Raw genomic sequence first — 11341 nt, 5'->3', positions numbered from 1 at the left:
GTTAAAATCCAACATCTTTTTTTTTTTTTGGCAAGATTTGGGAGGGAATTAAAGCAAGGCAGCCTTTGCCAAGAAGCCCATAGGCCGTGATGACGTCAAGTTTGGAAGCAGATGGAAGGAAGGGTGAGTGCACCTGCGGTCAGCAAGCTGGTGCACCGCCTGCAGGTCCGAGCCGTGAACTGCCCACCTTGGTTTTAATTAATGCCTGCTCTGGCTTCACTTTTTTTTTTTTTTTTTTTTTTTGCGGTACGCGGGCCTCTCACTGTTGCGACCTCTCCCGTTGCGGAGCACAGGCTCCGGACGCGCAGGCTCAGCGGCCACGGCTCACGGGCCCAGCCGCTCCGCGGCATGTGGGATCTTCCCAGACCGGGGCACGACCCCGTGTCCCCTGCATCGGCAGGCGGACCCTCAACCCCTGCGCCACCAGGGAAGCCCTCACTTTTTTTTTTTAATACCGTCTGAACTTGGGACCCCGGTCTGCAGGAGGGGAGCGAGCTGCTCCCTTGTTCTCTCCCGCCAGGGACACTGGGGCATTGAGGGACCCAGCAACTGGCCTTTTCCCCTTGGGGTCCCAGCCCTCAGACCCCTCCCCCTTGTCTTGTGCCAACATCCCCTGGTGGGATTGCACCTGCCTCTCTCCCTAACTCTCCATAGCACATGCTCATAATTCAAGCTGAATTTTCCGCCGGGCGCCGTCACCTGCAACAGTAGGTTGGCGGCGCCCTGGCTGATGGTCCTTGGCCAGTGTCGCCTGCTTGTTTGTGGGCAGTCAGTGCCTGTCTTTTCAAAGCCTGGCTCGAACGCAAGCATCTGAGTCCGGTCCAGCCTCGCTCCTGGTGGCCAAGGTGGCTCCGGGCCTCTTCTCTCACCTCCGGAGCTCAGGTGTGTGCTCTGAAGAGCGGGTGCCGCTGGCCGGGCTCTCGGGGTGACGGGGGAGCATGTCCGGCTGCTCGCTGGGTCCACACTTGGTTCATTCAATCACAACTATGGGCCGCCCTTCCCCTGCTGCTCGTGTAGAGAACCCTCTAGAACTCAAGTGTCTGTACCCCTGCCAACCTCACGAGCGCCCTCAGAGAGCAGACTCGCAACCCGGAAGGGGGCCCGTCCCGGTGACTGTGGTTCTTGGGGAGAAGCGGGAGGGATAGGGTCTTCCTAAACTGGTGCCACCAACTGGGTTCACGCTACTCCCAGCACGTGGCCGGGCTCTGCCCACGCGCGTGTGTGAAGACCAGCCAGACCGTGTCCTGCCCGCACCCGTCCTTCCCTGTAATAAGGGAGAGCAGCTCGTATAAAAAAACCTTGAAAGAACAAAGGGACACTTCTTTGAAAAGCAGCCGATAAAGGGACTTTCCTGGCCGTCCAGTGGTTAGGAGACTCCGTGCTTCCACTGCAGGGGTCACGGGTTCGATCCCTGGCTGGGGAACTAAGATCCCGCAAGCCGTGCAGCATGGCCAAAAAGCAAAGCAAAGAAGAAAAAGCAGCAGATAAAGTAAAAAATGCAGTTCTGCTGATGGCTTTTCCCCAGGAGCCGTTCCGGACTGGCCCTGCTTCCTCTGCCCCGTGCAGCGCTCGGAGGACCGAGCCCGTGGTCGGTGCCCAGCTGGGCCAGAGCCCATTCACAGACCCCCAGGCTGGTCCCCGCCGCTCGCGGCGCGAGAGCAGATGTTCCAGGTTGCTGCCCTGAAACGGGCTGACTCTTCAGGCCTTGGCCGCACGGCAGTTCCTGTAGCTAAAAGCTCTCTGAATTGGGGAGAATCCCTCTGTGCAGCGTATGTCTGACCTGGGCCTCATCCCCTGGAGCCGGGGTCCCCTGCCTGCATGCGGTCAGGGGCTAGAAGGGGGGCAGACCCCTGAGGGTACGGGGGCTTCACAGAGCAGGCTGGAGGCTCCCGTCTGGGAGGAGAGACTCTGGTTGAGCCTGGCAGCGTGTGGAGGGAGGCGGGCTGCTGGAGGGGGGCTCCACGGGGGGGTCACTATGCAGTGACCTATTTCCACGCCTCCTTCCGGGACTCTTCCTCCAGCTTTCCACCCGAATTTGCATGAAGCTCTCAGGCTTCAGCAGGGCAGCCTGCAGACAGAAGGCTCTCCCAGCCCGGGGGGTGGGCAGGGGGTCTGCTAAGACGAATGGGACTCTGGGAGGCTGCCGTGGTCCCTGGCAGGATGGGACAGAGGCCCTTCCATGCCCGAGGACCCCAGCCTCTCCAAGGGTATGTGACCAGGCCGCTCAGCTGCATAAACGCAGGTCAGCATTGGGCTGGTTGGTAGTTTTCCGCGGCGTTCTTTGGCATCTGTGGAGAGGGTCTTTCACGCATCAGTCAGTCCTGTATTTTCTCGGCACTAAGTTTTGATCTATTGACGGTCTTCTCAGGGTCTCTTGATGTCAGGTTAAGGTACATGGGTGCCCCCCTTCTGCAGCGGGTTCTGTCGGATTTAGGATATCACGTTGTGTGGCAAGAAGGTGACACCTTTAAGTGCAAACGGGATTCAGGGACGTGCAGTGAAACAGCCATTCGCCGGCACCGGAGTAGCAGTGGGGATCCCACCCCCCTTCCCCCCGCACGCATGTAGGATGCTGGGGCCTTCGTGGCATGTGCCGGGTCCACCAGCATGCTGCCGGCGAGACACTGGACGTGAGCTGGTCTGAGGGCTGTCAGGAGAGAAGGTCCCAAAGTGTCCATCATGGGGAGAGCAGGAGGGAAGCCCAGCCTTGGGCGAGGCCCCGAAGGACCGCTGCTGCCCCTCCTGCGGGAGCAAATGGCATATGGACCCCCCATGTGGTGGGGTTTAGGAATAAGGCTCGGGCCAGGTCAGCAGCCATGTGCAGCTCCCGGGCTTGGCCGACTGTCAGTGAGCAGACTGCATCCAGCTCGCTACAGACCCTGCCCAGCCATGTCACAGGTGCTCACGCCCCTTGGTGTGACCGAGGGGGCCATCAAGGCAAATCACGTGGCACAGTGGGCCCATCTCTGTTGCTGACTTCCCCTCTGGTAGACCATTCTGGTGGGGCTGGGGGCATCCCAGGCTTCTGTTTGACCTTCCCAAATGGCGGGCTTGCTCCTCCATCCAGGAACCTGTCACACAGGCTTCGTGGCTGCTGAGGATGCCCATCATGGCTCTGCACCTGGGGACCCAGGATGGCGTTCAGGGTCCTTTGGTGTCAGGGTCCCCTGAGACCCCATATCTGCAGCCTCCCCCGGGGGTCACTGTGGTCAACAGCTGCAGGCCCCTGGGGAGGGACTGGGGGACATTTATTCCTGATCCTGGTGGCGATACCCCCTCATCACGTGGGCCGGGGGTCTGGGACGTGTCTTAGAGCTGGTGACCGGTGACGAGGCGAATTTCTCCCCCATGGTTTCTGGCTTCTGAGCACCAGCTCCCAGTTATGTTTCAGGTGTACCCATCTTTTTATGGCTGAGTAGTATTCCATCATATGTATATATATGTATACCACATCTTCTTTATCCACTTGTCCACCTGTCGTTTCCTTTGTGCAAAGCCACCTTGCTGGCTAACTGCACAGTCCCTTCAGTGACCCTGCTGTTCCCACCGCCCACCTGCCCCTCGTCACCATCCACCACCAATGAGGCTGCCGTATCCGAGGGCCCATGTCCACCAGCAGTGGAGCACTTACCCTGCTTGATGATGAGCCATCCACTTCTAGAATCCCACCCCGGGCTCCAGAAACCCATCCTGGGCATCAGAATCCCACCCCGGGCTCCAGAATCCCCCTTGAGGCTCCAGAATCCCCCTTGAGGCTCCAGAATCCCACCCTGAGTGTCAGAATCCCACACTGGGTGCCAGAATTCCCCTGAGGCTGCCCTCCACGGCCACGGCTGGCACCAGCTCCCTGAGATGAGATCCTCCCAGAGTCCTCCCTCCCCAAGGCAGCCCCAGGACAAGGCCCGCGTGTGGGGTGTGTATTTTAGGAGGGGATCCCAGGGAACAGGAACAGGGCCGGGAAGAACAGCCAGGGAAGGGGCGTGCGGGAGGCACCACATGGGAGCTGTTGGCAGCTGGTCACTGCTGTGCACACGTCTGGGTGGACCCCACGGGAGCCGAGCTGTGGGAGGATGGACAGAGGGACATGCAGCAGGACCCCCGCGTCGCCTGGACGCTGCCTCGCTGACTTGTCTCAGGACAGAGGGGACAGAGCACAGCACTCGCAGCCCCACTGGCACGGTGAGCTGGCACTCACCCTCCCAGCCATTGCGTGCGACCCCCCCGGCCTGTCTGTGGCCTCACATGAGGCCATCTCTCCATCTTCCTCACGTGGCCGGTTGTGGGCCCAGGGGCTGGGCACCCATGGCGGGAACAAGGGCAGCTGTGTCCTGTGTTTTTAACCCCCATGAAAGGGGCGTTCTGTCCAGTTCCAGCCTGGGACAAACGCCCACCTCACTGACCCGGCGTGAATGCGCCTATTCTTTCCTATGGCTTCGGACAAACGCGCCCATTAGCGCCGAGCACAGTGGTGCTGTGTTTGCAGTGCACGGGTTGGTGGGGGACCTGCAGCACAGGGAGGGGGTCGACCACACTGCGGGCCGCTCTGGGCCAGGTAGGGGTTCTGCCAGCTCCGTCGTCGTAGCACCTGCGTGTAAGCCCCGCCTCCACCCTTCCCACGGTTATTGATTGAGGGCCCAACGCAGGTGCCTTGGGGCTGCTTGATGGTGAGTGTGCCTCATCGTCTGCTGACGATGGGATTCGGACTCTTGTGAGAGCAGCAGGCAGGTGGGCGTGGTCAGGGCCTGGGCTGCAGATTAGGAATGATTTCAGGTGCAAGGCTGCCTCCACCTGGTGAAGGATCTGCTTAGCATCTGTGGGTGGAAATGCAAACTGTGGGCCGAGGAGTTAATTTCTGATGTTGTGCTTGACAGGGGCTCTGGAACTAGTTAACGCCCGGGGTTGTGTTACCTGCAGAGAGGGCACAGGTGTGCCGGGGCCCCAGGTGCGCGGTGTGCGTGGCCTTGTGAGGGCAGCGAGGCTCAGGTCAGCGAGCAAGGGCGCTGCCTCCCCGGGGAGGGAGGCGCCCCACACGTGCTCAGGAGGCGACGCTCAGAGACGCTGGACCCACAGGTGAAGCCACAGAGATGCTCCCTGCCATCCTCCTTGCGCGCTCCGTGTGTCACATGGGCTTTTATGTGGAGGCGTGTGTGGAAGGACTCATAAAACCAGCCACGTGCATTTCCCTGGTTGCATTTCCCTGATGCTTAGCCACGTGAAGCAGTGGGCGGGGACACGCAGGTTGCTGGAAAGACATGTTTGGTCCCGATGGGAGGAGCGCCTGCAAACAGAACTTCGGCCCTGAACCCACCGACGAGCCACCGGTCCAGCTCCAGAGGACCCAGCTTCTGTCTCGTGTCATGGTTCAGCTGCGGTGCCCATGCTAGAACATTCTTCGGTTTTGCTGGACTTCCCCGCAGGAGGGGGCAGAGCCCTTCTTTCCCAGCCAGCTCTTCTCCGGAGGCGTCTGGTGCTGCCGGGCCCGGCGAACAGACAGGTCGGCGTCCCAGGAGCGGGCCGGGCGGTGGCCTGGGTGAAGCATCCACCGGCTCACCCTGGGCCCGCGGGGGGCGCGTCTCGCCTCTGATGTGAGCTGAGATTGGCCAGGTCTTCCTCCTTCCTGGAGGGAGGTTTACTGAGGATGAACGTGTGAATGATCACTTGTCCAGGTCAGGAGGGACCTTGAAAACACCAGTGTTCATGTATTTTGAAGGAAAGCCGGTATTGTACGCGGTAACTACGGCCACACGCGGGTGATCAAGCTGTCCTGGGGAGGAAGCCAGGGGCTCCGGCCTCCGCGTCTGTCCCTCCCAGTGGGTCTGTGCTGTCCCCTCCCTGGGTCTGGAGGGCAGCCCCTCAGGGGGTCTGACCTCAAGGATGGCACCGGAGCTGCCCGGTCTCCAGGAAGCTGCAAGAGGGGCCTCAGGATGGGCGTGGCAGCCGCAAGTTTGCCGCAGGGCAGAGGCAGGTGGGCGGTCGGCGCAGCGGCTCGGAGCAGGGGCCCGGCCAGGGTTCCCAGGCTCCACCACTGCCTGTGCATCCCGCTCTTCGTTCTTCCTGCCGGGCTCACGCACGGGGCTCAGATTCCAGGAGAAAGCTGACTTTACCTGGAGAACCAGAGGGTATTGGGAAGTGGACATTTTTTTAAAGCTTTTTGTGTCAGGGTAGAGCTGCTGCTTCAGAAGTAAATGGAGTTGCTGGCGAGACAGCCAACAAAGATAGAGACTCTCTCCTTCCCACGTGCCCTAGAACGCAGGATGGAAGTAACCGGAATTCTCCCCGGCTCATTTTACAGGGGAGGGTGGGAGGGAGGGAGAGGGAGAGAAAGGAGGGAGGGAGAATGGATCTGGGAGTCAGAAGAGAAAGCTGCCGCCTGCTCCCTCCTGCTCTCCCAGCCGAACTGGGAGCCATGGGCTGTGGCTACTGGTGGGAGGGGGGCTGCTGTCCCAGGGCCAGGGGCCCGCACCTTCATGCCCACGTGGGAAAGGAAAGAGGAGGCAAGACTTTTGTGGAGGAACTGGGACTCGGCCCTGGCGCAGTGCTCAGACCCCTCCTGAGCGTGGACCGTAGCACCCACCAGCACCAAGAGGTGACTGGGGACCTTGTCTCTCCCTGCTCCCTCCGGCTGGGGAAAACATTTTAGGGAGAGTTTGAAGAGCCAGGTCTGTGCCTCTCCCTCATTTGAGGCTTGAAATGATGTGATTCCAACTCCCAGTCAGGAGGAATGGAAAGATGGGTCCAGGCAGGTGGTCCTGGGGTGGGGTGGGACGGAAGCAGACACAGGCCAGCTCCAGAAGGACAGGGAGAAAACACTGCGATTATTCGAACAGATGCAGGAAAAGCGTTGGATAAATTGCAATACCCATTCACAATTAAAAAAAAAACTGTGCACTTAGCAAATTTGCAATGCAGATACATTCTTTAACCTGATAAAGGGAACCTACCAGAATCCTGCAGCAAATATGGTACATAATGGGGGACCAAGCATTTCTCTTCCAGAAAGAACACAAGAGAAAGATGCAAATATCATTACTTCTCCTTAACAGTGTATGGAAGTCTCACCCAGCACAAGAACATGGGAGAAACAATGTGAAAGTATGAAGATGGAAAAGGAAGAGACAAAACTGCCAGAGAATGTGTAGGAATGAACAGCTATTGGAACAAATGAAACTTCAGCATGTTGCTGGCACAAGATCAATATAAAAGAATCAATAGTGTTCCTGTCAGCCCTGGTCCTGCTGGTTACGTGACGACAGTGACGCTAACACACACAAGTGCCTTTCATGATAGGAGTGCAAATACTTGGCACCTAAGGGATAAGTGTGTCAAAAGTTGTGCAAAACCTTTTGGAGAAAATGATACAGCTTCCTTGAAAGACACTTGAAAAAGTCCTAAGTGGGCTTTGCTGGTGGCGCAGTGGTTGAGAGTCCGCCTGACGATGCAGGGGACACGGGTTCGTGCCCCGGTCTGGGAAGATCCCACAAGCCGCGGAGCGGCTGGGCCCGTGAGCCATGGCCGCTGAGCCTGCGCGTCCGGAGCCTGCGCGTCCGGGAGAGGCCACAACGGTACCGCAGGAAGAAAAAAATGTCCTAAGTAAGTGGAGGAGTATACTATGTCCACACACAAAAAGACTGCAGCACCTTACATTCCTGCCACAAGTGCATAAGCGTTCTAGTTTCTCCACATCCTCGCCACCACTCATTGTTGTCTGCTTTGTGTTTTTAGTAGCCACGTCCTAATGGACGTGAGGTGGTGTCTGATTGCATTTCCCTGATGATTAGTGATGTTGAGCATCTTTTCACATGCTTATTGGCTTTTTGTCTGTCTTCTTTGAAGAAATATCTATGCAAGTCCTTTGCCCGTTTTTTAATCTAGTTGTGTTTTTGTTGTTGAGTTTTAGGAGTTCTCTCTATATTCTAGATACTAATCCCTTATCAGATTTATGATTTGCAAATATGTTCTCCCATTTTATGAGTTGCCTTTCTACTCTGTGGATAGTGTCTTTTGATGCACAAAATTTTTAAAATTTTCATGAAGTTCAATTTGTCCATTTTTTTCTTTTGTTACCTGTGCTTCTGGTGTCATATCCAAGAAATCATTTTAAAGTCCAATGTCGTGAAGCTTTTGTCCTATATTTTCTTCTAAAAGTTTTATTGTTTTAGGTTTTACATTTAGGTCCTTGATCTGTTTTGAGTTAGTTTTTGTATATAGTGCGAGGTAAGGTCCGGCTTCATCCTTTTGCATGTGGATAGCCAGTTTTCCCAGCACTCTTTGTTGAAAAGACTATCCTTTCTCTAATGAATGGTCTCGGCACCCTTGTCGGAAATGATTTGACCACATATGTGAGCTCTCTCTTCTATTTCTGGGCTCTCTATTCTAGTCCATTGGTCTATGTGTCTGTCTTTAATTCACACGCTTACTTTTAAAAATAGAAATGAAGTCATACCATACACATTTTACAGCTGGCTTTTAAAAAACTTAACAATATGTTGTTTATGTGTCTCCACGTCGGTACATACACTCACGCCACGTTAAAGAGCGCCATGTGCTGGGGCACACGTGTGTCCCTTGTTTACGTAAATCACCTGTTGGACATTTAGGAGGTTTCCAGTTGTTCACTGGTGTGTTATGGGCAATGTCATCATAATTATCCTTAATTGAGTTTTATTCAAGGTGCTCAGAGCAGTGCCTGGCACAGGCTAAATGCTATAAATGTATCTGCTAAATAAAACCTGTACAGACGCCATTACGATATCACTTCCTCAGGATACATTCTTAGAAGCCACGTTTCCGGGTTAAAGCACACGCACTTTCAAAGGGTCACCACCTGCTGTCTCCCTCTCACCTGCGTGGAGCCGCCCTGAGATGGGGCCAGGCATGGGGCCTGAGCAGACCACACAGGGTGGGGGCGTTCTTGTGTCAGGGCCCAGCCGTGCCCCTTGCAGGGTTTGGATCTTGGTCTCCAGAGCCGCAGCCCTCTCCCCATCCCCAGTTTGCATCCTGGCTCCAGCCCCTGCCAGTGGGGTGATCGTGGGCAAATGTCCCTGTCTCATGGGGCCTCGGTTCCCTCCATGCACGCCCGTGCAGCCTCAGCATCTGTCCTGCAGGGCGGTGTGTGCAAGGACCCCGCACCCCGGTCCTGTCTCCTTGACCAGTCAGAGCAGCTGGACTCTGAGTGCCCTGCAGCTTGGAAGCCACGGAGAACCTGACTTTTCTAGAGCACAAGCGAGGTTGCACTTTGCTTCTCCTGAACAGGGTCATTACGGAATATGTCTGGAATGACGGAGGGCGAGCTCGTGCGCTCATCCATCACACTTGTGCTGGCCGTATTTGATTCATTTCTGTGTTTTCATTCTTCAGAGTTTAATGGATACTAATGCCTTCTATCACCTCACTATTAAAACAAAAATACCCTTGAAGTGGAAGTTCATATTACTGACCTTATAGCTACATGGAATCCAGAGGGGATTCTCTAAGGGAAAGGGGCCGGAGTGCTGTCCTGCAGTGCCGGACACGGAGGGGAGCATCCTGGCTGGAGCCGTCAGCATCACCTGTCCGACCTTCACGTGCCTTTTCCTGGAGGATGTGGCCAGACCAGCCGAGTCCAGGTTTCCCTCCTGTGTGAGCACAGAGAAAAGCCGCTTTCAGATTCCCATCTACATGGCATCACTTCCCCCCGGCCCCGCCCACGTCATCCCCGCAGCCTCTGAATGGAGCACGCCCTGTGTGCGTGTAGCATCTCCAAGCTCCAGCTCCAGCTCCGGAGAGCTTAGTGATCCTGCTTAGAAACGGCTGGGAGCTGGTCCCTCCCCCTGGATGTAGTCACCTTGTGGTAAATTCCATCTGAAAAGAGGAGCTGAGTGCTTTGCTGAGTCACAGAACCCTCAGAGCTGATTGCACAAGCGGGGCTGAGCGCTGAGGAGCTGAGAGCGCTTCCCAGGGCCAGATGACGGAGGAGCTCCGGGTGTAAGTGCTTTGCTTTTGGACGCTGCAGGGCTCTGCTGTGTTCAGCTGGGCCTGAGGGCTTTTTGCAGGGGTTTATCCCATTTGAATTGGCTTCTGCATTTAGTGTGCACACAGATGTAGCCTGAAAGTTCACAGGGGCGGGGGAGGGGATATGTTATCTTACCTGTGCAGAGGGCATCACGGAAGAAAGTGTTCGATTTGCCTTTTGTACGTTTGTGCTCCCGAGTGCTTTTGGGGGAGGGCTGGGCCTGCTCCCTCAGGGCACTAGGCTTCTCTTCTTAAACACGGGGTTTCTTTGATCCGCGCTCAGAGCTGGAGCCTGTCCTCATGGCAGCTGTGGGGTGGAGGGATGCTGGCTGTGCCTGCCCTTAGTGCTGGGTGCGGCGAGCACCCTGGGCACAGCTGGGAGGCCCCGCCAGCTCCCTCATCCTGGCTGGGGTGGGGTGAAGGGGGCTCCTGGGCCCTGTTTTCTTTTTCAATAACAGGTGTGTTCATGGCTCCCTCCTGCCCTTTGGAGGGATGCTGTCTTCTCTTTAAAACTTAATCAAGAATCACAATTTGTCCGTTGACATTGCTTCTCATGCCAGGAACTCAAGTGTTACAGCTTATTACCTGATTTCCGACATTTTTCCTTGAAAGAAGCGGGTGTCATTGCATTGTGCCTCAGTCTCTCCAGTTCAGAGAAAGTCAGAGGTTGATTGGGGCTGGCAGGGTTTGGTGGAAAGAACATCACAGGTAATTTGGTCAAACGTAAACTGTTTTGATATGTATTGAGTTGTGAATGAGGCTCCCTGTGAAGCTGTGTAAGTGGGCTACAGCTGTAAATACTGTTGCCTTGATTCTGCCATTTGTTCAAAACCCAGATCCAAGTTGTAGATTTGAGGATATTCTCAGTAGATCTAAGCCTTTGAACAGAACAGTTGTAAATTCTAGCCTAGTTCCCGAGGGGCGCAGCACAGCAGAAAAGGAGAGCTGGCCATGGCGTGGCTTCCGTTTCTCTCTACAGCATTGCCAGCGGAAGGCCGGCCTTCATATGAGCTGCTCTGGGGATTTCAGAAAGTAGATAAATGCATATCTTGTACAGGATGGTGCATTCATTCCTAAGGCCGAGGCCCATGTGCATCTGTATCGAAGCCTTCTTTCCTTGCTTCTGGGATGCTTTGAGGACTCACCTATGAAATCCAAGCGCCACATGCACCTGACTCGGTCCTGTTACCCGGCAGACGACCCTGGGAAGACCCACCACCTTGAGATCCTACCTGACGATATGGGGCCAACCGGGTGGCAGTCCCGTGACCAGGGCGCTGGGGAAGAAGGAAGTGCTCCTCGTCAGCCCCCGGATCGTGGAACTCGCTGCCGCGAGATAAGCGTGCGCGTC

This window comes from Lipotes vexillifer, unplaced genomic scaffold (genome assembly GCF_000442215.2).
Source record: "Lipotes vexillifer unplaced genomic scaffold, Lipotes_vexillifer_v1.1 scaffold1117, whole genome shotgun sequence".
NCBI lineage: Eukaryota > Metazoa > Chordata > Mammalia > Artiodactyla > Lipotidae > Lipotes > Lipotes vexillifer.
The sequence above is the reverse complement of the archived record's forward strand: the minus strand, read 5'-3'. Positions refer to the sequence as shown.